We start from the raw sequence: 24,856 nt of genomic DNA, 5'->3' as shown, positions 1-24,856 counted from the left end.
CGAACTTGTCCCCAGTCCCCAGCACACCCACCCTGAATCCAACTCCACTCCCGATGTCATCCTCTCCTCCCCTAACCTCCTTGGCTGCATGGCGGTGGATGTCGTGGACCCCATTGGTAGTGACCATATCCCTGTCCTCCTCACCATTTCAGACGGTCGTCGCCCCCACTCCGACCCTCGTACTGACCCTCCCCCGAAATACCTCCATGATTATTCCCATGCTGACTGGAATGCCTACTGGGATACCCTCTCTAACCAGGTCGATAGCCACCCTGATGATATTACCCATGCCACCTCCTTTCTCCAGCAGACCTTGTCTGAGGCCGTGGAGGCCCACGTCCCTTCCATCACCATCCACCTCCATCATCCTACCTTACCCCCACAGGCCGTCCTTCTTCTCCGTGAATCCCGCCGTCTCTACCGTGCCTTCCTTCACACGCATGACCCGGACACACTACGACGCCACCGGCAACTCCAGCGACACATCCGGAATTGCTCATGGATAAGAAAAGCCGGGACTGGCGACAGACATGCAGAAGTCTTAATTTTACACTTCCTATCAACTCGTCCAAGTACTGGTCGGCCTTCCGCCGCCTTACCGGATCTAAGCCCACTCCCTACTACCCTCTCCTTCATTATGATCAACTCTTTCCTGACAACCTAAGTAAGGCCAACCACTTCGCCTCCTACCTCTCTGATGTCTTTACCATCCCCGACGATCCCCAGTTCGACGACTCCCTCTTCCCGGATGTCTGCAATCGAACTGACACCTCTGTCCCTCCCCTCACCCCTGGTTTCCAGTACTTGAACTCAATGCCCCCATCACTACTCAGGATCTCATCGCTACACTCCGCAAGAAACGTAACGCCACTGCTGGTCACGACTGTGTCACCTATCACCACCTTCGTGAAGCTCCTGCCTCCTTCTTCTCCAGTCTGGCCTGGCCCTATAATGTAGTCCTGTCCACCGGCTACTACCCCAACCTGTGGAAAACCTCCCGCATCCTGATGTTCCTTAAACCCAACAAACCGCTGTCCGCTGTCTCATCCTACTGTCCCATCAGACTTACCTCAGTCTTCATCAAGGTGATGGAATCAATCCTTACCCGACGCATCCATCAGCACCTCTGCCAGCACCGCCTCCTTCCCGTTACCCAGTGTGGCTTTCAGCCATCCTTCTCTACCAATGATCTTCTCCTCATCTCCTCTCCGAACAGTTTAATTCCCATCGCTCCGCTATCTTCCTCTCCCTTGACCTCGAAAGCATCTATGACCATGTGTGGCATTCCGGTCTCCTCCTCAAGGTCCAAACCTTCGCCCTTCCTATTAACTACGTCTGTCTGATTGGGTCCTTTCTTTCCCAACGTCCTTCCTACATCACCATCCATAACACGGATTCCTGCACCGTCTTCCCCTCTGCCAGTGTGCCCCAAGGTTCCTTCCTCTCCTCTCTTCTGTACCTTTTGTATATGGCGGACATGCCGCCGCCTTCACCCGCCCCCCATCCACCTTCTCCAGTACGCCGATGACACCGCCTTCCTTGCCCTCGCCCCCACCCTGCAGCGCTCCCAAAACCTTCTCTAATCCCATCTTGACAGATTCACCACTTGGTGCAACCAGTGGTTGCTTAAGGTCAATCCTTCCAAAACCCAGGCGATCATTGTAGGCAAAACCACTCTTTCCTTCTGCCTCCTCGACTTGTATGTCACCATCTATGGCCATCCTATCGCCCTCACCCCACCTTTAAGTACCTTGGCGTCACTCTTGACCGTCGTTTCTCCTCGACCCCCCCACCTCTGGACAATCCAAGCCAAGGCACACTCCCGACTCTGTCCCCTCTCTTTTCTGGCCGTACATGGGGTCTGGACCCCTCTAATATTCTCCATACGTATAAATCCCTCATCCACCCTATCCTCTGCTATGCCCACTCTGCCTGGATCTCCGCTCCTCCTACATTTTACAAATCCCTTCACATCCTTGAACGCCATGCTCTTCGCCTCGTCTATCGCATCTGCCTCCCCTCACCCACGTGGATCCTGTACGACCTTATTCCGTTCCCCCACCTCCTCCTTTTCCTCGAACGGATATGGATCCTCTACACCTCTTGTAAACTCGATCCTCCTCACCTGCTTCTCTCTCCTATCCTCTCCCGCCCCCGTCCGCTGCCGCGCCTGTATTTCCACGTCCCACCTGCTCTCCTTCTCTCCACTCTCCTTACCCTCTCCCAAGGTGGCTTCCGCCAGTTACCCCTCCCTGATGAGGCCCTCCTCCCCTCTATCTACCCCTCCTACCAACTTTAATACTCCCTCTTCCGGTGGTTGTTCCTATGGGCACCCTCTCTCCCTTCTCTAGACACTAGTGAACGATAATTTTCCTACACCGTGATACGGATGGTTTTAATATCAGTGAGGCATATTGGAACGTACTTTCGTTTGGTTCGACGGCTCTCCAATGACAGGCTTGTGCAAGCCTTCCATCTCCGTTCAGACAACATAGTCCGGGTCACTTTACGGCCAGCACCGCGCTCTCGACTTGGTTTGTACTGTTGGAATATTTTTGTTTTTCGTCAAGGTTTCAACCAAAGAATAGTTTCGTAATCATTCGTAATCAGTTGCAGCTATATGACTTAAATCACCCAACAAACGTATTTTGAGATGTAGCTAAATAATCAGCTTGTTGAACGATCAGACAAAGGGTACATTCCCAACCGATTACAAATAGATAGTTTGGACACAGTGAAGAAACGCTTTCGATAATTACACCGTTTACAAACAAATTATGTTCGGAAGTACGCCCTTAGAATCGACATCGAAGTCATTAGAGACGGAGCACACACTCGGATTGCTTTTAGCGGTGGAGAGGGAAATCAGCACAGTCCTTTTAACCCATTAAGATCACGCAGGTTGTCTGTGAGACACGGAGATTAATTTCACATTAATACAATGTCTGATAATTCCTTCCAAGAAGTGCCCGCATCTCGTGGTCGTGCGGTAGCGTTCTCGCTTCCCACGCCCGGGTTCCCGGGTTCGATTCCCGGCGGGGTCAGGGATTTTCTCTGCCTCGTGATGGCTGGGTGTTGTGTGCTGTCCTTAGGTTAGTTAGGTTTAAGTAGTTCTAAGTTCTAGGGGACTTATGACCACAGCAGTTGAGTCCCATAGTGCTCAGAGCCATTTTGAACCTTCCAAGAAGCTATCGTTTCAGTACATTTAGGTGTTTATAATAGGAGTTTTACCTGGTATTATGACAATAGCACTTCTGGTTAGATTTCAACAAACGGTTACAGAGTTTCAAGGACCAGCTGCATGCACTGGTGTCAGTTTATTGTTAGCTCCGCCTAGCTTATTCCTGAGCGTGTATGTGCGCACTATTGGATTTGTTTACCGTTAGAAGTTTTCTTGTTTGAAACCTCATTTTGGTATATTGTAAGACTGCGACTACGTCATGGCATATTGTTACGAAATAGAGAGTTAGAGCCTCTATCAGGCACAAAATTTTAGTCTGCCAGGAACTTTCGTATCAGCTCACGTTCGATGCAGAGTGAAAATCTCATTCTGGAGAGGAGAATTAAGTGCTGCTTTTATATCCAACATGACTAAGTGTAAAACAACCGAGAAGAAGAGAAAGCTTCAGGCAGTTTTGGCTCTGAGCACTATGGGACTTAAAATCTCAGGTCATCAGTCCCCTAGAACTTAGAATTACTTAAACCTAACTAACCTAAGGACATCACACACATCCATGCCCGAGGCAGGATTCGAATCTGCGACCGTAGCGGTCGCGCGGTTCCAGACTGAAGCGCCAAGAACCGCTCGGCCACCAGCGGCCAGCTTCAGGCAGTTTTCTTTAGCGCTTCTGCAAGACCATCTTCAGCAGAGGGCAATGTCAAAAAACATTGCCAAAAAGGTAACTGAGAGAATTTGAGAGCTTTCTGGTGCGAAAAGCTCTTAAGTGGAATCAATTGGGCGATCTCGAGGACATTCTGTGGACTGCAAAACTAGAAAAGGGAGAACCAGATACGTCTGTGTGTCGTGCATGGCTCGCCGGCACACCACTTGGTATTTTACACCCTATTTTAACGTATTTCCATCTCACCACGTTGATTTAAATTACTGGTTTTACTGAGTTGCTGTTTTGCCTGACCATCATCAGTGCTAGTAGCACGTATCAGTATATGCCCTCTGATAGGATCTTTGCTCGGCTGCTGTTACCTCCCGGTTATCATCTGTCGCTGAGTCAGTCGGAACGTGCGAGGAGGAAAGTTCACGGCAGCAGTTTGGGTGGTGAGTTGGGCAATGCCAGTCAGTTGCAATGAGTCTGGAGTGCAGCCTGGTCCAGCCAGTCGTTGGCTTGCAGCAGCAGTGAGCCTTGCGTGGACATCGCCCGCCCTACCGTTGCCGCCACGTTCCACTTAAGCTGGGCCTGACTTTTGGTGGATTGTTGGTCGGTCGGTTGGTCAGGGGACATCTCCGTGCGGCGTAGTCGACTGGGCCGCTGGCAGTCTCTGGGCAGTGTCGGAGTCTGTCTGGAGGTGTCCGATCGGTACGAGCATAGTCGTTCGCCGAACCAGGATGTGAAGGTTAAGTGGTTTTGAGCATTAGATTGTTGGTTCCGGCGGTGCTGTTGTGGAACTTTCCCTGTGAGCAACAACGAGTGAAGTGTTCGAAATAGACGCCGTCTGGTGGAATTGATTAAATTAATTTATCCATAGTTAAGTGCACCAGCGGAATGTTCTGCCTTGTGGCCGTTAGTGTTCTGATTATCTGCCCTGACCGATAACGTAATTTTTAGGCAGTGTCTTTTCCTCACCTGTTGTTGCTGCACGACATGGTGTATAGTTTTGGCAGCTCAGTTCACATACGCGTTTGTGTGGGGATAGTGATATATGTAAGTTTTGTGGGGCCTTGAATTTTCGTGTATTCCGTCGTGGCAAGCAAGCGGTTCGTCGGTCGGTCCGTGACTGTTCCTTTGTTGGGTTCGGACAAATCGAGTGTAGTTGGGCTCACCGCCTGTCTCGCCTAAGTGAAGGAGGGCAGACCGATCACCTGGAGGCTCCTGAGTGCTGTTCCCTTAATTATTCTTTGGCAGTGTTAATGTTGTTGTAATTTATTTCAAAAGGTTTTTTGGGGCTTTACTGTATTTTATATTATCAATTGGGCAAGGTTAATTGAGGGCCTTCAGCCCCGGAAACATGTTCTCAGAGTTTCCTTAAGTCCAAATATTATTGCCTTCTGCTCTTAAATGGTTATTGTAATTCCCTCTGAGAGATTTTACAAGTTATTGTCGGCTTTCCGCCGTTGGTGTTGAGAAAGGAAATTTGTAAACTTAATGTAGCAATATATATATATTTCCTTAATTTTGAGAATTAATTTTGGTGCCTTCAGCCATCTTACTGCGTTTGTTTATCTCTTTCTATGCACCTTGCGGGCCATCAGCCCTTTTAGCATCTTAAAACATTGTAACCTTCTGCCTTTAGTAATCGTGTAGTATACTTGGAATTTTGAAGATACGATTTATCTTATTCGTAAATTTAACTGTGTGTCATGTATTTAATTCTTTCCAAAGTGTGTTTGTGAACTAAATGATAATAAATTACAATTGAGAAATTAATCCGACCGCAACTCCCTTAGCCCTTTCCACAACCCTAATTACCTGTTAGCCCTGCGTGATTTAGCGGGCTTTTCTGGTTGTAGAAACTGCAAGATATACATTTGCTGTGAACATTCTGTTACTGAGTATCAAGATTGTATCAACAAAATATCCCACTGAATATGTGTATTACTTTGGTAGCAGCTCAGTTTCGTGCTCCTCTGTTTTATTTAAATGCTTTTGACCAAAATATAAAACTTTTCTTTTAAATAGATACATTAAACTAACTGGTAAAGAAACTACTTCATTTGCTAAGGAGTCCCTCCGTAATATACATAACAATGCAAATTAAATGCGATGGAAACTGTAAAGCTCTGTGAGACCAGCTGCGTATACTAACGTCGAGATTCCAAGCGCGTGCACCGCCGGGTGATAGGAATAATCCCGGCATCTGTCTGCAGCCGTTTAGGGAAATCGTGGAAAACACACAACAGGACAGTGGGGCGCGAATTTTAACCGTCGTCTTTCCTAACGAGAATCCAGTGTGCTATCCATTGCGTGACCTCGCTCTGTAACCTAGACAAATATGAAACACAGTCTGAATGACAAGTGACGTGAGTAGGGAAAACCCACTGCGTAGATGAGTTCTTCGTAAATTTCCAGAGATTGTTACTTCCAACCGAGATCGTGCCCCCAACCAAGATTAGCATCGAAACACATTGTAGATCAAGAACAAGAAGTTAACACCGAAATTTTTAAAATAATGAAAGATAAACAACGATTTGTTTAGGTGGTCTCGTGTTTGGTATGCTTTCCATTAAATCGACAAACAATGGGTCTCTGAATCGGGTGGTACCGTTTGTTTCATACCACCTTTACTGTTTTTGGCTTAATGTCTGCCAACGAGCATCGCAAGACATATTCCTTGCTCTTCCTGTTGCTAATTTTTGTTGATTACTAACCTTCGATTTACACTTTCACACCAGCAAGTTTTGTTGAATAGAACCTAAATTGTTATGCTTCTTTTGATAGTTATAGAGGTACGCATGCTAAAATGTTGCCAGTTTCGGTTTTATCAAATCTTATTTACCGTATGTTGTCTTCGAGGACTCCAAGAAACTATACTTAGGTTTGAATTTTACATTATTTAAATATTTCTTGATTCACTGTTCTTGGAAGCCAGAAATATATTTGTTGAATGTCTAATCCAGGAAACGATTGAGTGGACATCAAAATAAATAAACAGAAGAGTTAAAACAGACGGGAATTCAAATTCAAATGGCTCTAATCACTATGGGACTTAACATGTGAAGTCAACAGTCCCCTAGACTTAGAACTACTTAAACCTAACTAACCTAAGGACATCACACACATCAATGCCCGAGGCAGGATTCGAACCTGCGACCATACCAGCAGCTCGGTTCCGGTCTAAAGCGCCTAGAACCGCTCGGTGACAAGGGCCGGCCATACAGGACTGTAAAACGTAGATACGACTGTGGTGAAAGTGTGAAGTGGAAGTGGGTGATACATGAAAGTAAGCGAACGGCTGGTAGATGGACATTGGAGGTTCTCTCCTTGATTACAAAAAACAGAAAACACTGGGAGGCCAACATGAAGGCAAGTGGCTACATGTTAGAAAACATTTGTGAATAGTGTGGATGGATGCATTTGAGAAGACACCCTAATACATAAAAAGATCCTAAAGGAGGCCTTCATGGAGCAGTAAGTGTCAAGTGCCTGACGATTATATATAAAGTCTAAATAAATAGTGGCAACAGAGATTTTTTGAAATAAAATTTTTGACTGAAATGTGATGTAAACCTCTCAGAAGGACGTAATTCGCTGAAGTTTGGAATCACTGATATATGTTCTATCTAATGCCTAAAGAAAATACAGGGTTTTCAAAAACAATGACCGCATTTCCAAACTCCATATTTATTGCCGAAAATACTACAAACATAGGATCAGTTGCAAAATCTTAAAGTTTAAACTATGCTGTTACCAATAGTCCATGTGTTCATTGGCAACAGCACGAACAACTTTTTTCACATTTTTACCGCAGTTAATTTTCAGTGATGAAGAAAAGATTCACGTTGTAAGGTGCACATATGGGGACTCCAGAACCCTCATGACATTACTGAATTCGAAAGAAACTTGTCTAAAGTGAACTTTTTTTTCATTTTTCCTGTAAAAGTGTGCGGCCCCTACTCTTCAAAAGAAAGCTGAGTGACCGGAATGTGTTTCCATACAACCACTGTTAATTCTCATGCTGGCTGCTACGTGGCTTCTACCGGAATGCAAGCTACAACCATTGTAGTAAGGTACAACGTCCATGAAGTAGTAGTAATAGACGTACCTCCCACGTGTAGTAATCGATATTAGGCAGCCCAATGATGAGAATCATTGCACCCTAATGGTAGGAGGCAAAGGGAGACACGGCAAACAAGCATCCTGCTGAGAACAGAGAACTACTACATCCAGGTCGTTGTTCGTAGACACGATGAACGTAGTTTCTAACCAGACAATGAAATGGCTACTATTATTGTACTGTACAATCAAATTTTCAGCACTGAAATAAATTTAGAACGTAAATACTAACCGTTAAAACACCAAGATTTACATTTACATCGTAAATGAAAGATAGAGTAAAATGAGTCGTTCTTTTAACTGAAAACCAGCCACACTTGATATTTGTCGATTACAGCATCATCTACTACGAATGGGAAACAAAGGCTTGAGTAAACCGTACGTATCTTTTGGCGTACATTCGAGTACACTGGCAGAAAAGAATTGGTGTACCTGGTCTGACGACGTCGACTCAGATCCGATGACGGGATATATCACCAGGGGACACTAGAGGTAGTGATAAAGGCCTCAACGTCATCCACCGCTGATAGCGTAGGGGCGTAACTAACAGAGCGCCATCTTTGTCTGCCCTCACAGCCAGAAGGCTCATTGTAGTGCAAACGTCTGAAGCCAGCGGAAAACGAAGCAGCGGAGTGGCGTCCGTGCGTCAGTTGCGCATCGATGCTGATATCAGTGGTGAGGCGAATGTTCTCACATCCGTAGACGAGGTTGTTGACGTCGACGCAGCACGGACGCCGTCAGGATTGTCGTATTGTAAGGGCAACAGCGGCAGATCGCACGGCTGCCACAACACAAATAAGAGGGCTTGTGAGCCCGGACGTGTCAACAAGAACTGCTGCGAATGGGTTATAACAGTAGGACACACCTCTGGTCCGACTTCCACTCACGACATAGCATAAATGTGAACGGCTAGACTGGCGCCGTCAGAGGATCACTTTGAATGGCACGCCGTGGCCTTCACGAATGGAAGCAGATTCTGCCTGTAGTTGATGATCGTTTTGACATACGACGTCGAACTGTAGAACGCTGTACCGTACCGTGCATTCATACAGACACACCGGCCCCACCGTAGGTTCAAAAAATGGCTCTGACAAGGAAACCTCCCCATCGCACCCCCCTCAGATTTAGTTATAAGTTGGCACAGTGGATAGGCCTTGAAAAACTGAACACATATCAATCGAGAAAACGGGAGGAAGTTGTATGGAACTATGAAAAAAATAAGCAAAATATACAAACTGAGTAGTCCATACGCAAGATATGCAACATCAATTATCCTGGGAGTTCAGGAGTGCGGTGGTGCCGTGGTTAGCGTGAGCAGTTGCGGTACGAGAGGTCCTAGGATCAAGTCTTCCCTCGAGTGAGAAGTTTAATTTTTATATAATGAACTTCGCTCTCCAAAATTCCAGGACATGTTCAGATTTACTTGGACATATGCAGGATTTGACGGTCTACACACGGAAAAATTTGAAAACGTTAAAAACATATGTTTTGACAGAGCACAGCGAAAACTGTGCGACTGTGAAATTGTTGCATTCATTTGTTGCAGTTTATGTGACAAACTCTTACGTTTTCAACATTTTTTTCGGAGTGATTATCACATCCACAAGAAAACCTAAATCGGGCAAGGTAGAAGAATCTTTTTACCCATTCGCCAAGTGTACAAGTTAGGTGGGTCGACAACATATTCCTGTCATGTGACGCACATGCCGTCACTAGTGTCATATAGAATATATCAGACGTGTTTTCCTGTGGAGGAATCGGTTGACCTATGACCATGCGATCAAATGTTTTCGGTTCCCATTGGAGAGGCACGTCCTTTCGTCTACTAATCGCACGGTTTCGCGGTGCGGTCGCAAAACACAGACACTAAACTTATTATTACAGTGAACAGAGACGTCAATGAACAAACGGACAGATCATAACTTTGCGAAAATAAGGAAAATAAACTTTTCACTCGAGGGAAAACTTGAACCAAAGACCTCTGGTTCCGCAGCTGCTCACGCTAACCACGGGACCACTGCGCTCCTGGTCTTATCCTATCCTTGATGTTGCCTATCTTTCGCATGGACTACTCAGTTTGTATATTTTGCTTCTTTTTTTTCATAGTTCCACACAACTTCTTCCTGTTTTCGCGATTGATCTGTGACCAGTTTTTCAAGTCCTATCCACTGTGCCAACTTATAACTAAATCTGAGGGGGGTGCGATGGGGTACTATGAGTACTATGGGACTTAACTTCAGAGGTCATCAGTCCCCTAGAACTAACCTAGGGACATCACACATGTCCATGCCCGAGGTAGGATTCGAACCTGCGACCGTACCGGTCCCGCGGTTCCAGACTGTAGCGCCTAGAACCGCTCGGCCACTCCGGCCGGCTTATGGTCAGGGGTGCGACAAGCTACAACTCTCGTTCACCTTTATTATTTCTGGAGGGGACGCTAACCAGTGCTCGGTGAGTGTAGAATGTTTTTAGTCCCTTTCTGTTGCCGTTCTTGCAACAGGGAGGTGATGTGTTGCTCCAAGACGATAATGTCCGCAAATTGTTCTTGAAACTCAACTTGCTCTGCAAGGCGTGCAACAACTTCTCTGGCCAGCACGATCGCCGGACTTTCTTCCAGACGAGCACGTGTGTGTCATGCTTTGGCGAGAAGTGAATTGTGCGACTCGTCGACCAACAACTCTAAAAGAACAGGTGGAGCAGGCACGGCTTAACGTATCCCAGGACAGTATTTGCCATCTGTACGATCTGCTGGATGCCGGAGTCAGCGTCTGCACTGAAGCCTGTGGAGGTTAAGCTACATGCTAATGTAGGTATTTCAGCATTTGGATGCAGAGTATAGGTAAATCATTCTGTTCATTTTCAGCTCTATGCCAGAGTTTCAACTCTATGGCGTATTTAACGATCCGATATCAGTGTAATACGTAACCTTTTAAATCCTGCCTCGCCGTCCAATATGGGGTGTCTGGGAAACCTGCTTTTTCGTATCGCTAGAGAACATTCAAGCAAAACGTATTAATGAGTTTCATTACGAAAAGTAGATGACAATGAGACTTACATACACGTATCGCAAGCACAGGGCGACATACGAAATAAACAAGCTTCTTCAGTATGTACAATCAATCACTGATACTGGCGAAGTAATAAAGCTGACGCATCTGTTCAGGTCGCTAGTCTTGAAGCTTCTCTACGACTGGGCCGCGACCAGTCGGGCGCGGCACTTATGTCCTCCTCCTGTAGAGGCCGCTACTGTCGCGTTGTCGTCCTGGACAGTGGTCGATCAGCGTGCACTTGGCTGACGTCTTGTCACAGCCCTCTCCGCTCTCTCGTTCCCGAACGGCGTGCCGGTGCCTCACTTTACGCCGTAACATAACCATATGTTTTCAGTTGATGGGACACCTGAAGAAAGTGCTGAACACGATGAGAGTCAAACACCTTCTGGATCTGTGTAAGTAAGGACAGGAAGAACAACGTCAGCCGTGTGCTATATTGTTGAAGGACAATGGCAACAAGGAATACATAACATACATATCGGCTTCAATATGCTGGAAAGGTAGAGGCTGCTACCAAAATAAACGGCCATGGAAGTGGAAGTGATCGTGTTTTGTACCCAATGGCACTTCGTAGCAAAACATTGTTATGACGATAACGAATGGAGTGTGGCGACATTCGATCTTCTGATAGCCTCCGTACACGGGTAAGTCCTTCCTGATAACGTACACAAAAGTGGGTCTCGTCTGAGAGACGACGTGAATCCACTCCTAGATGCAATCTTTGTAGGTCAATTGCTGAAAACACGTTGGTGGTTCATTGAACCCTCTGCCAGGTGCTTCATTGTGAACGGCAGAGTAATCACGTAGATGTAGATGTACATCTCTCTGTTCCGGTAGCAACAGAAACCGCTACAGTGGTCGTCGTTCTAATGATTCATGGTGTTCCTGAGATCGTCCTAGTGTACGTGTTGATACTTCCATATTTGCTTGACAGTCTTGGAATTCTGTCCAACAAGAGCAGCAGTATCGCCCAACCGGAAACGGCAGATCCTGCCACTGTAGAATTCAAATACCTGATACTAGGCGCATCTCCCATTTAAGCGAGTCACAGGACGATTTTATCACAAAAAAACCACACTTAAATCCATTTTCCGAACGCGAAATCCGCTGCGTAAGTTTTCCTTATTTACGGAATGTGGATGGGGATACTATTGTTCACTTTGAGGAGTTACACTCAAATGCTAATCATCTGCATGTCCAAGCGTGTAGTATACAACATGGCAGTGTGACGTCTGTTGAATTCGTTATCGGTGTTCGCAACGCTATACGGTGAGGACCATTTAGTAAGGAAAATAAGCAGACAACTTTCGAAACGAAAGGTGGAATGAAAATATCAGTCTTTGTCGGCGTTGTTGGTCAGTTTTTTCCAGACATTTATTATCTAATGGACTTGAAGTATTTGGTTTCAAATCTAATTTTAATTCCACTCTTGAACCTTTCTTTTATATTCATCATTGCTTCTTCGATGTATAGATTGAACAGTAATAGACTGCATCCCTGTTTTACATTCTTTCTAATGCTAACACCAATCGTACTGGTCCCTCTTGGTTCTTCTACATATTTATGTTACCTGTCCTTCCCCCCAGGCTTAATCCTATCTTTTCCAGAATTTCTAATATGCATAGTACTTGAATAATTCACTGAAAACGTACTGACCAGGTCTTTAAGGATAGCCGTGCAACGTGATTTGGAGTGAATCTTCGGGAGAGACAACGCTGTTTTAAGGTCCAGCTACAGTCGTAGGTACCACTGTAAGAGTTTGCAGACGTTGTCTGAATTAACAGCGACATGCGAAAGAATCTTCCTTTTCTGTCGACGAACAAAACCTCATTTTTCCTAGAGTCCGAAAAACCCTGAGTAGGAAGTACTCTGAGTCACATATAGAATGAGACCTTTTTATTTGTAAGCATTTGGAAGGGCAGTCAGTCGCTCCGCAGGCTTACGCTACTACGTTCTGATGCTAGGTATCTTAGGATTACATCTACGAGCAAGGATGTGAGGTTGTGAGAGATAAAAAAAAAAGAGTGGGAGAAAGATAAAGTCAATATAGATGTGTATATCTTAGGAGAGCATATGTAGCACCCAGAGAGAAGCTTTTGATGGAAGAGACGAAGGAAACAGCATGCCAGAGAATGAAGGGAAAACAGCAACAAAAAAGTAGAATGGTGGGAAGTTATCACACAGTAACGCAAAAGCAATTCAGGTGGACTATTTAAGATAGAATAAATCTTCTGCTGCTTCTAAACAGAGCGATCGGTTAAACAATACGTCTGGTTTGCAGCTGCTTTATTGTTTGAGGTTAGCTATAGAGGTGGGTAATACATTGAGCGATCGTGAACAGACAACAGATACATGTTTTCATGTCTTTAATGTTATATGATACCTCGTTGTTACCGTTTTCCGCATATTTATTGTTCACTGATATCGTACCACCTGCGTTTTAGGACGGCAGTCAGCAATATCACGTTAAACATTAATACTGAGCAAAGCTACGCAATGCGATTTATGCTGTATAAACGCAAATAATTCCTTCGCGCTATGCGCAGCCAGGTGCAAGTACAAAGAGAATGTAGCGTGTACGTAGACCGCAATAACGTCATGGAAGCTGTGCAGTGAGTATAAAATGGAAAATAACTGATGAACCAACTGCATTTCATCCACCGCCGAATTTCCTAACATTAAAGCATTAAATGGAGGAACGCAACGAAAGGTATCTGTCCTCTCGGAAACGCCGCTATATATGATTATACCTGCAGTTGACTTGTATATCCACACAGACACGCAACTTCTAAAGAAAACGCAGGCTTATTTAATCTCCCTTGAAATTCCGAACAAATTCAGCAATTATTTACATTGACCGGCCTACTTTCTGAAAGTTAACTTCAAAGGGAATACTTTCCCTTGTGAAAATTTCAGCATTTCGGCACATAAGATAAGATTTTGGATACTTCTCTGGACTCAGTTTCATTGTTAGTTGTTTGTAGAAGAAGGAAAACACGATGCAGTTGGTTCTGGAACATTTACTGTACTTCGTCGATCTTTTGGATTTCTTACACAGCGAGCTCGAATTTTATCCACTGCCTCTCTCGGCGTCTGATGGTGACCAGTACCTTCCACGAGTGTAGCTGTAAAAGAAAATCACATGCTTAATCCTTGATTTCTACTCTAATTTAACCCTCTGCGGTTAACAACCGTAGTTGTAAATCGGAGCTTGTTTCAACTAAGGTTGACAACCTTCGAAAGTCAAAAATGGAAAAGTCTTTTAGGAAAGAAATTCCAGTGTCCTGCTCAAAAAGGCAGGAAAAGGCTACATCGGATTCGGTGGGTAGTCAACTAGAAGACAGCAACGAATCGGAGCGTTTTCAACCATCCAAATGCACACTAAAACACGAAAAGAAGATTAAACACGAGCAAATAAATTATATAGCAACACACAACATAATCTCACTACTTCAGACCGGAAAACTCAAGGAGCTCACAGATGAACTAAATAAACAAAAAATTTTAATAACAGGGATCCAAGAAATGAGAAACACCACAGAGGACCCATTCGAATCACAAGGATACAGAATTTATAATGGGAAACCAGGACCGAGGGCAACGAAACAATGTCCCCAGTTTGGAACAGGGTTTTTAGTAAACATAAAAATAATAGATTCAGTAACCGACTTCCAAGCAGTATCACCAAGAATTGCGACTCTAAGCTTAAAAACAATGAATAAAACCTATACAATAATAAATGCTCATGCCTCAACAAATGGAAAAAATTGTCTGACAAAAACAAAGGAAGAGGTAGATAAATTTTGGGACCTTCTAGAACAAACTGTGAACAGAGTAAATAAAAAGAATGTAAAAATCTTATTGGGAGATTTCAATACTCAGTTGGGAAAAGAAAGGAAATATAAAGATATAATTGGAAAATGGAGTCCACATAAATTTACAAACAAAAACGGTCAAAGACTTGTAGAACTCTGCAGAGAACACAACCTTATATCTAAAACAACATACTTTAAGAGGAAGCCAAGTAAACTTAAAACATGGAAACATCCAGACTGGAGGAAGGGCGAGTGGCAGCTAGACCATGTCTGTATGGACAAAAATTTGCATAAGGAGATCCACAATGTTAAAGTACTGAGAGGAGTAGACATAGGCTCAGACCAGTATATGGTTAAAATTAAAATCAAATTCACTCCGTTAAAGAAGAGGACCGGAAAAACTAATAAAATAAAAAGGAGGTTTGACCCACATCAGCTAAATAAAAATAATAAGTACAAACAAATAACACAAACCATCAAATTAACAGATGATCTAGTACAGTTAGTGCCGAAGCTTAAAAAAGAAGCAGAGAATCTAGCTCCCTTGAACCCACGAAGGAAACATGCATGGTGGACATCAGAACGTGACAAATTCCATGAAGAGCATAGTTAAAGTTTCAAACACATAAAACTGAAGAAAATTCCATCAACCTAAAAAATGAAAGAAAAAATTCACTCAAAATATTAGAAGAATCAAGAGAGAATTTCATAAAGAATTTATAAACTCTATAGAAGGTAATTATCATAATACCAACTCCAGGAACTACTATAAAATCTTTGGGAAACAACTACAACAATATGAGGCCCCTACACTAATACTGAAAGATGAAGATGGAAGAATGACACACATTAACAAGTACAATGGAGAAACCATGGCAAAAACATTTAACAAACATCTGCATTGCGAGGAACCCTAAGAACTCTTACAAATCAGCATAAATACCCCAATAAAAACCAAACCTAACAAACTAGACCCTCCAATTTTCCAAGAAGTAGAAAAAATTCTTAAAGACCAAAAAAATTATAAGGCATGTGGAGAAGATCAGGTTTTTGTTGAAATGTGGAAATATGCTAGTGACGCAGTCAAGACCTCCTTACACATGGCTCTAACAAAAATTTGGGTAACAGAACGATTTCCCGAACATTGGACCACAGCTATCATCCACCCACTACACAAAAAGGGAGATAAGAGCAACCCAGACCACTACAGAGGAATCTCTCTCCTAGATTGCACATACAAAATTCTATCCAAGATCCTATATGAAAGAATCAAGGAGCAATTAGAACAGGAGTTAGGGGAATATCAGGAAGGTTTCAGACCATGGAGAAGCTGTGCAGAGCAGATAATTAGTTTAAAATTGATTACGGTATACTACAAGAAACGGAACAAACCTCTGGCAATAACATTTGTAGATTTTAAGAAGGCATACGATTGTCTCCTCAGACCTTCAGTATTAAAAATTTTAAGAAGTCTAGGACTCCATCCAAAACTAATTAAAATAATACAACTCACTCTGACCAACACCAAATCAAAAGTGAAGTTTAGAGGAGAAATTTCGGAACCATTCCTCATAAAAACAGGCTTAAGAGAAGGTGACTGCCTATCACCGTTACTGTTCAACTGTGCACCGGAATACATAATGAGAGAATGGTACAAGGACAATCCAAAGAGGATAAGAATTAGAAGTGCAAAAGATGATATTAGCTTAAACTGCTTGGGATTCACTGACGATCTTGCTCTCCTGGCCAACACCGTTCAAGAAGCCAGGCAACAAGTGAAATCAGTACAAGAAATAGCAGAGAAAGTAGGCCTTAGAATATCATTTGAAAAAACGGAGATTATGCTAACTGATCCACCACTTGCAAACAAAATTACAATAGGAGAACAGGAAATCAAAATTGTTGATAAATTTAAATATTTAGGCGAAATAATAACATACAATCTAAATGAGAAGCCACCATGGCAGAATAGAATAAAAAACTGAACTACGCAAATTACATTACCAAAACTACATACAACAAAGAAAGCCTATCTATAGATGCAAAATCAAAACAATATAAAACAGCTACACAACCAGAAATAACGTATGCAGCTGAAACTATCTTCAAACAACTAACACAGCAGAAACTGACAGAATACTAAAAGTAGAAAGAAGAATAATTAGGACATGTATGAATAAACAGTAAAAAATAAATGGACATTGGAGAATAGCATCAAATGAAACAGTATATAAGAAAATAGAACCAGTCATGAGCACAATCAAGAAGAAACGCATCTCATTCTTTGGACATTTGAAGAGAACTCCAGAAAACAGAATTATTGAAAAAATAATACAAAAATTGTGGAATAGAAAGAGCGACGTTAAATGGATCACAGAAATTAAGGAAGATATAAAAGAACTTCAAATTACAGTAGATGACCTAAAAAACAAGAGAGGGAAAACCAGAATATTGCAAGACCCGCAAACCAGACTACAAATGAAAATCAATAAAAGGAGTGCAGGAAGAGTGGTCTAAGATGAAGAAAGAAAGAAAATATCTGAAAGAATGAAGAAATATTGGGCAGACAGAAGAGCAAAGCACCTTTCATATAAGAATAAACTCTAATAATTGTATTACCTAAATATCACATTAAGTTATTGTTGAACCAAATTGTATCCCTGTGTAACAACTTGTTTAGAACTTTGTATTTTTGACTAGAGTGGTCCAATGAAGGCCATAAAATAAATAATAAAAATAATAATAAACTCAATCGTTCTTACAGAAATTTTAAAAGAGGCCCCGACTTCGAAAAAAGGCAACAAATTTGATAATGTAATTCAACAGACTCAAGAAAACAAGTAAATTTACGAAAAATGGAACTACACATACCCATGGCTTTGAAGTTTTTGGCACATGTAGAAAAAAAGAACACTGTGCGAAAGTTCAGAACAATTGATACGACCTTTAGTTCTGAATGTTGTAACGCAAACATATGCGCAGTTTTCATAAACATGTAGCATTCCAGAAAATAGCTGTCAGCCAACACCCGCCCATTGAATGTATTACTACTCATGTCGGTATTTTGTCCCACCGCCCATGACGAGTAACTGCACAGGACGTTTGAGTCGGGTCCTCTGCCGCACCTCTTACCGACTAAGAACGCCCATTACCTTCAAAGCAGGGATAGGGAAGTTTCAGGCAGTTTTATGGGTAACTGCCGTGCGATCTGCCATGAGGTTCATCATATCTCTCAAAGAGATCTGGGGTACTAGTTATGTCCACGTGCACCCGACACCGCAGACGACTATCCCAGCGCCGGCGGCCGAAGTGGTCGAGCGGTTCTATGCGCTACAGTCTGGAACCACGCTACCGCTAAGGTCGGAGGTTCGAATCCTGCTTCGGGCATGGATGTGTGTGATGTTTAAGTAGTTCTAAGTTCTAGGTGACTGATGAACACAGCAGTTAAGTCCCATAGAGCTCAGAGCCATTTGAACCATTTGACTATTCCAGAGCCATTTGAACCATTTGACTATTCCAGCAGTTTCCCGATAGTTCTTTGGATAAACACCTTGCGGTCTACCAAGGGACATCAGCGAAAGCACAGGGTATCGAAACTACTTGCATTTAAGCCATCGCGTAACCCGGCAAATCTAACGGCTCTCCCAGCGTCTATCGCTTTTTCGCGTTTACCCACCATACTACCCGTGTGAAGAGTATCCGCCGACGTCGCTGCCGCGGACCTCTACTGCACTGAAATATAAGCCAAGTTCGTTCTTTCTTTACATCGTACAGAAAATAGAGGTTTCGTACATCAGGACAACTTTTAAGGGTAATCACCTTGCAGTTGACAAGGTTTAATATTTTTTGTGTGGGATCTTAAATTTAAAACCTCTCTCACACCGGCCTGATTTAGCTTCACTGATCAGGATAGTAAAAACATGCGTATGTTAAGGGAATTTTCATTCACAAAGCAGGCTTATCACATTCACACAGTTCGATTAAATTGAGCTTAACTTAAATTCCATAAGGCAGTGAAGCAATTTCGAAGTCTCGGTGCGACGAAAATTGTCAGTCGATCTCCTAGAAACATTTGTAATAATTATTAACTTTCGGTGATCACATGGGGAAGACCGGAGATCTGCTAGTAAGACCGTGTTAGCCTATTTATTTGAAATAACTGGATATCTTGAGCATACAAAACGGCAGGTTCGTCCAGTGTAAATCAGACGTTCCCCACTGATCCCGTGCAACACAGCGTAGTAAGCAGACACTGTCAATAATAATCAGTTAAATAATACGCGAACACACTTACTTTAGTTTAGTTCATGTATGAAATTCCTTCTCATACAGAATCTCATCAAAATGACGACTAGCTCAACAATACATACATATACATCCTCCTTCTTTGAAGACTAATCGGCAATAATTTCTTCATTCTTTTACCAAGAGAAAACATAGACAACAGAGAAGCTATTGCATGGAGTAAGTGGACGCTCCAAGGAATAATTGGGCTTGAAACTACTTTGCATTGATAATCGGTAAGATAAGAAGAGATATTTCGAGATATATACTGAGTTATACAATTTATAAAATTTCTGAAAATATCGCGGAGAGACCGCTGCAAGAGACATTACATCGCCCCTCGCAAGTTGATATGTATCCACTTTGCGAGCTAATTATTGACTTAGCTAACTCGTTAGAATTTGTGGAACATACGTTCCTATAAATTTTAAGAAGTTATTAAGATTTTTTTTATTACAAGAATTGAAAGAGATTTGGTATCTTCGTTACCTAGATACCTAGTTGTTGCTTTCACGTGTACTGGGGCATACCCGCATCCCACGTACACAACCAGGGAAGATGGACTTCTATAGTTGTTAATCAGGTCTACCTATTCAGGAACTGGCCTTCACAGGGAAACCCCGGAAAACATGGAGGCTTAGACCCCAACTAGGTATCACAGATCATAGGAAAGACAGAGAGACCGCTGCCAGAGACATTACAAAGGTTGCGTCGCGGTCTTTGCCCGAACTTGGTGTCATGGGAGCATGGTGCTGAGTGTTCGGTATATTTAACAGCAGCTCTCCATTACGCGGGCCCCCAGAATTGGAATCAGGAAGCATTGGTCCGGAGTTGCCTATTCGGTATGTCCACCACCTGGGATCCTGACTGCTAGCATGGCTAGCAGGTGTACTTTCTACCGACTGATAGGTTTCCCTTAGATGGAATGGGTCTTCCAGCCACGAGGTCATCCTGCAGGTGCGCTCAGAGCCCCAACTCCAAGCTCTGGTCCTTGTGTCGCTCGCCGCATGCCTCTACTAACAAAGACAGCAATGATCAACGAGCTTCCGGATCATTCGACGCCTCTATCCTTGAATCGTTGAGTTGTCAGCAAGTAAACGCCAATCATCTTCGCAGGAGTCGACTTCAAGGTCCGATTCATTCCCAGCTCAATACAGGGCTCCGGAGATAACCTCTGCATGACAAAGACAACAGCTAGTGGTGCCAGAAGTACCCTAGCCATATACTGTCAGGTGGTTTGCACAGTGTTGATGTAGATGTGTGATTGGTACCCGTGGTCTAGGGGTAGCGTCTTTGATTCATAACCAAAACGTCTTCGGTCTGATAAATAATCAGCATTGGCGGCCGAAGACTTCCGGCATAAGAAGTCAGCCTCATTCTGCCAACGGCCTTATCAAAGAGGGCGGAGGAGCGGATAGAGGTTCAGGGCACTCTCTTGTCCTAATGGGTGGGAAATTGCCCCTAAAGGCGGAAGAATCAGCAATGATCAACGGCATGAGGATGCAGAAGGCAATGGAAACCACTGCATTAAAGACACGTAACGTGTATCCACAGAACATGTGGCCTGTATTTGAAGAAGTGTCATGATGATCTCTCCATCGGCGAAAGATTCCGGAATAGTCCCCCATTCGGATCTCCGGGAGGGGACTGCCAAGGGGGAGGTTATCATGAGAAAAAGATTGAATAAACAACGAAAGGATAACCTTCTATGAGTCGGGGCGTGGAATGTCAGAAGCTTGAACGTGGTAGGGAAACTAGAAAATCTGAAAAGGGAAATGGAAAGGCTCAATCTCGATATAGTAGGGGTCAGTGAAGAGAAGTGGAAGGAAGACAAGGATTTCTGGTCAGATGAGTGTCGGGTAATATCAACAGCAGCAGAAAATGGTATAACAGGTGTAGGATTCGTTATGAATAGGAAGGTAGGGCAGAGGGTGTGTTACTGTGAACAGTTCAGTGACCGGGTTGTTCTAATCAGAATCGACAGCAGACCAACACCGACAACGATAGTTCAGGTATACGTGCCGACGTCGCAAGCTGAAGATGAACAGATAGAGAAAGTGTATGAGGATATTGAAAGGGTAATGCAGTATGTAAAGGGGTACGAAAATCTAATAGTCATGGGCGACTGGAATGCAGTTGTAGAGGACGGAGTAGAAGAAAAGGTTACAGAAGAATATGGGCTTGGGACAAGGAATGAAAGAGGAGAAAGACTAATTGAGTTCTGTAACAAGTTTCAGCTAGTAATAGCGAATACCCTGTTCAAGAATCACAAGAGGAGGAGGTATACTTGGAAAAGGCCAGGAGATGCGGGAAGATTTCAATTAGATTACATAATGGTCAGACAGAGATTCCGAAATCAGATACTGGATTGTAAGGCGTACCCAGGAGCAGATATAGACTCAGATGACAATATAGTAGTGATGAAGAGTAGGCTGAAGTTCAAGACATTAGCCAGGAAGAATCAATACGCAAAGAAGTGGGATACGGAAGTACTAAGGAATGACGTGATACGTTTGAAGTTCTCTAACGCTATAGATACAGCAATAAGGAATAGCGCAGTAGGCAGTACAGTTGAAGAGGAATGGACATCTCTAAAGAGGGCCATCACAGAAGTTCGGGAAGGAAAACATAGGTACAGAGATGGTAGCTGCGAAGAAACCATGGGTAACAGAAGAAATACTTCGGTTGATTGATGAAAGGAGGAAGTACAAACATGTTCCGGGAAAATCAGGAATACTGAAATACAAGTCGCTGAGGAATGAAATAAATAGGAAGTGCAGGGCAGCTAAGACGAAATGGCTGCAGGAAAAATGTGAACAATTCGAAAAAGATATGATTGCCGGAAGGACAGACTCAGCATACAGGAAAGTCAAAACAATCTTTGGTGACATTAAAAGCAACGGTGGTAACATTAAGAGTGCAACGGGGATTCCACTGTTAAATGCAGAGGAGAGAGCAGATAGGTGGAAAGAATACATTGAAAGCCTCTATGAGGGTGAAGATTTGTCTGATGTGATAGAAGATGAAACAGGAGTCGATTTAGAGGAGATAGGGGATCCAGTATTAGAATCGGAATTTAAAAGAGCTTTGGAGGACTTACGGTCAAATAAGGCAGAAGGGATAGATAACATTCCATCAGAATTCCTAAAATCATTGGGGGAAGTGGCAACAAACCGACTATTCACGTTGGTGTGTAGAATATATGAGTCTGGCGATATACCATCTGACTTTCGGAAAAGCATCATCCACACAATTCCGAAGACGGCAAGAGCTGACAAGTGCGAGAATTATTGCACAATCAGCTTAACAGCTCATGCATCGAAGCTGCTTACCAGAATAATATACAGAAGAATGGAAAAGAAAATTGAGAATGCGCTAGGTGACGATCAGTTTGGCTTTAGGAAAAGTAAAGGGACGAGAGAGGCAATTCTGACGTTACGGCTAATAATGGAAGCCAGGCTAAAGAAAAACCAAGACACTTTCATAGGATTTGTCGACCTGGAAAAAGTGTTCGACAATATAAAATGGTGCAAGCTGTTGGAGATTCTGAAAAATGTAGGGGTAAGCTATAGGGAGAGACGGGTCATATACAATATGTACAACAACCAAGAGGGAATAATAAGAGTGGACGATCAAGAACGAAGTGCTCGTATTAAGAAGGGTGTAAGACAAGGCTGTAGCCTTTCGCCCCTACTCTTCAATCTGTACATCGAGGTAGCAATGATGGAAATAAAAGAAAGGTTCAGGAGTGGAATTAAAATACAAGGTGAAAGGATATCAATGATACGATTCGCTGATGACACTGCTATCCTGAGTGAAAGTGAAGAAGAATTAAATGATCTGCTGAACGAAATGAACAGTCTGATGAGTACACAATATGGTTTGAGAGTAAATCGGAGAAAGACGAAGGTAATGAGAAGTAGTAGAAATGAGAACAGCGAGAAACTTAACATGAGGATTGATGGTCACGAAGTCAATGAAGTTAAGGAATTCTGCTACCTAGGCAGTAAAATAACCAATGACGGACGGAGCAAGGAGGACATCAAAAGCAGACTCGCTATGGCAAAAAAAAAGGCATTTCTGGCCAAGAGAAGTCTACTAATATCAAATACCGGCCTTAATTTGAGGAAGAAATTTCTGAGGATGTACGTCTGGAGTACAGCATTGTATGGTAGTGAAACATGGACTGTGGGAAAACCGGAACAGAAGAGAATCGAAGCATTTGAGATGTGGTGCTATAGACGAATGTTGAAAATTAGGTGGACTGATAAGGTAAGGAATGAGGAGGTTCTACGCAGAATCGGAGAGGAAAGGAATATGTGGAAAACACTGACAAGGAGAAGGGACAGGATGAAAGGACATCTGCTAAGACTTGAGGGAATGACTTCCATGGTACTAGAGGGAGTTGTAGAGGGCTAGAGGGCAAAAACTGTAGAGGAAGACAGAGATTGGAATACTTCAAGCAAATAATTGAGGACGTAGGTTGCAAGTGCTACTCTGAGATGAAGAGGTTAGCACAGGAAAGGAATTCGTGCCGGGCCGCATCAAACCAGTCAGTAGACTGATGATCAAAAAATACTCGATAATGGTCATTTGATCGAAACTAGTAACAAAGGGAACTGGCCCAAATAAACGACAGCTGAAGGTTCACCAGGAATTTTAGCAATCACCAGCTTTGGCGAAAATTGCCTAGTGAGGCAGGACCTTGTGACGCCTAATTATGCACGTGGATTAAAATGAATGGAATATAAATAAAGTTTATTGTTTTCACTTATATCAAATTTAATTGCTGTATCAGTTTTCCCTACTCTTGACGTCCTGTAGTCGATGTATTACGTTGTCTTAGGTTAAAATGACTAATATTTAACAAACAAAGTAAGTCCATAATTAGGTCCAGAGGACCGGTTGCTACTATTTACCGCGTTTAGACGTAGTACAAGCTTAGTAGCATGGGATCAGCACGTCACTTTCAAAACTAGTTTCAAATTTTCAGAAGTGAAAGCCTCAAGTAACTTCTCAGTTGGAATTATGAGTGTCAGTATCCGTCATTCTGCCAGGGATAAACCTCTAACTTGAGCTCACAAGCTCCACATGGCAGTCGCACCCTCTGATTTCACAGCTGGAAAGACAACAGCTATGTTTGAATGATTTATGATTGGAACAAACCAGTAAGATAAAGAGGAAAGTTCTCTTAAAGATCACATACCGCATTTTGTTGTGTAAAGATTACTTCAATGAACTGATCAGAGATGGGCCACTGTTACATCAAATGGCTTTGAATTTCCTTGCACAACAGTTTAACTGTGATCGCATGAAGCTTTGTACACACTATAGGCTTCTGGTAAACTACTGACATCCGCAGAAGACAAGTATGGACACTGTTTCCCCAGTTACTATTCAAGCTGAAAAATGAGTGATAAATACGAGGGTAAGTCTATTGTTATCCACAATTTAGTTGTATTCTTGTTTATTTTGGTAGTACTGTCGTTTTACTTTGATGGCGCATGCTTCGTTTATTTGTTGTTATGTCTTTGCAATTTTCAAGCTGCTAGGTTAGTTTCGTTATCGCTGCTGTGTTGTTAGTCATGGCTGCTCCACTGTCTATTGGCACCAAAGAAGAGCAACGTTCAGTGATCCATTTTTTGTGGTTAGAAGGCGTATCATGGGCTGAAATTCATCGAAGACTTTCCGTACAGTGCGGGAATAGTGTTTTACCACATCGGAGTGTCTACAAATGGATTGGAAAATTCCGAATTGG

The sequence above is a fragment of the Schistocerca cancellata genome, chromosome 7, assembly GCF_023864275.1.
Source record: "Schistocerca cancellata isolate TAMUIC-IGC-003103 chromosome 7, iqSchCanc2.1, whole genome shotgun sequence".
In the NCBI taxonomy this organism is placed as follows: domain Eukaryota; kingdom Metazoa; phylum Arthropoda; class Insecta; order Orthoptera; family Acrididae; genus Schistocerca; species Schistocerca cancellata.
This window is presented reverse-complemented; position numbering follows the sequence as displayed.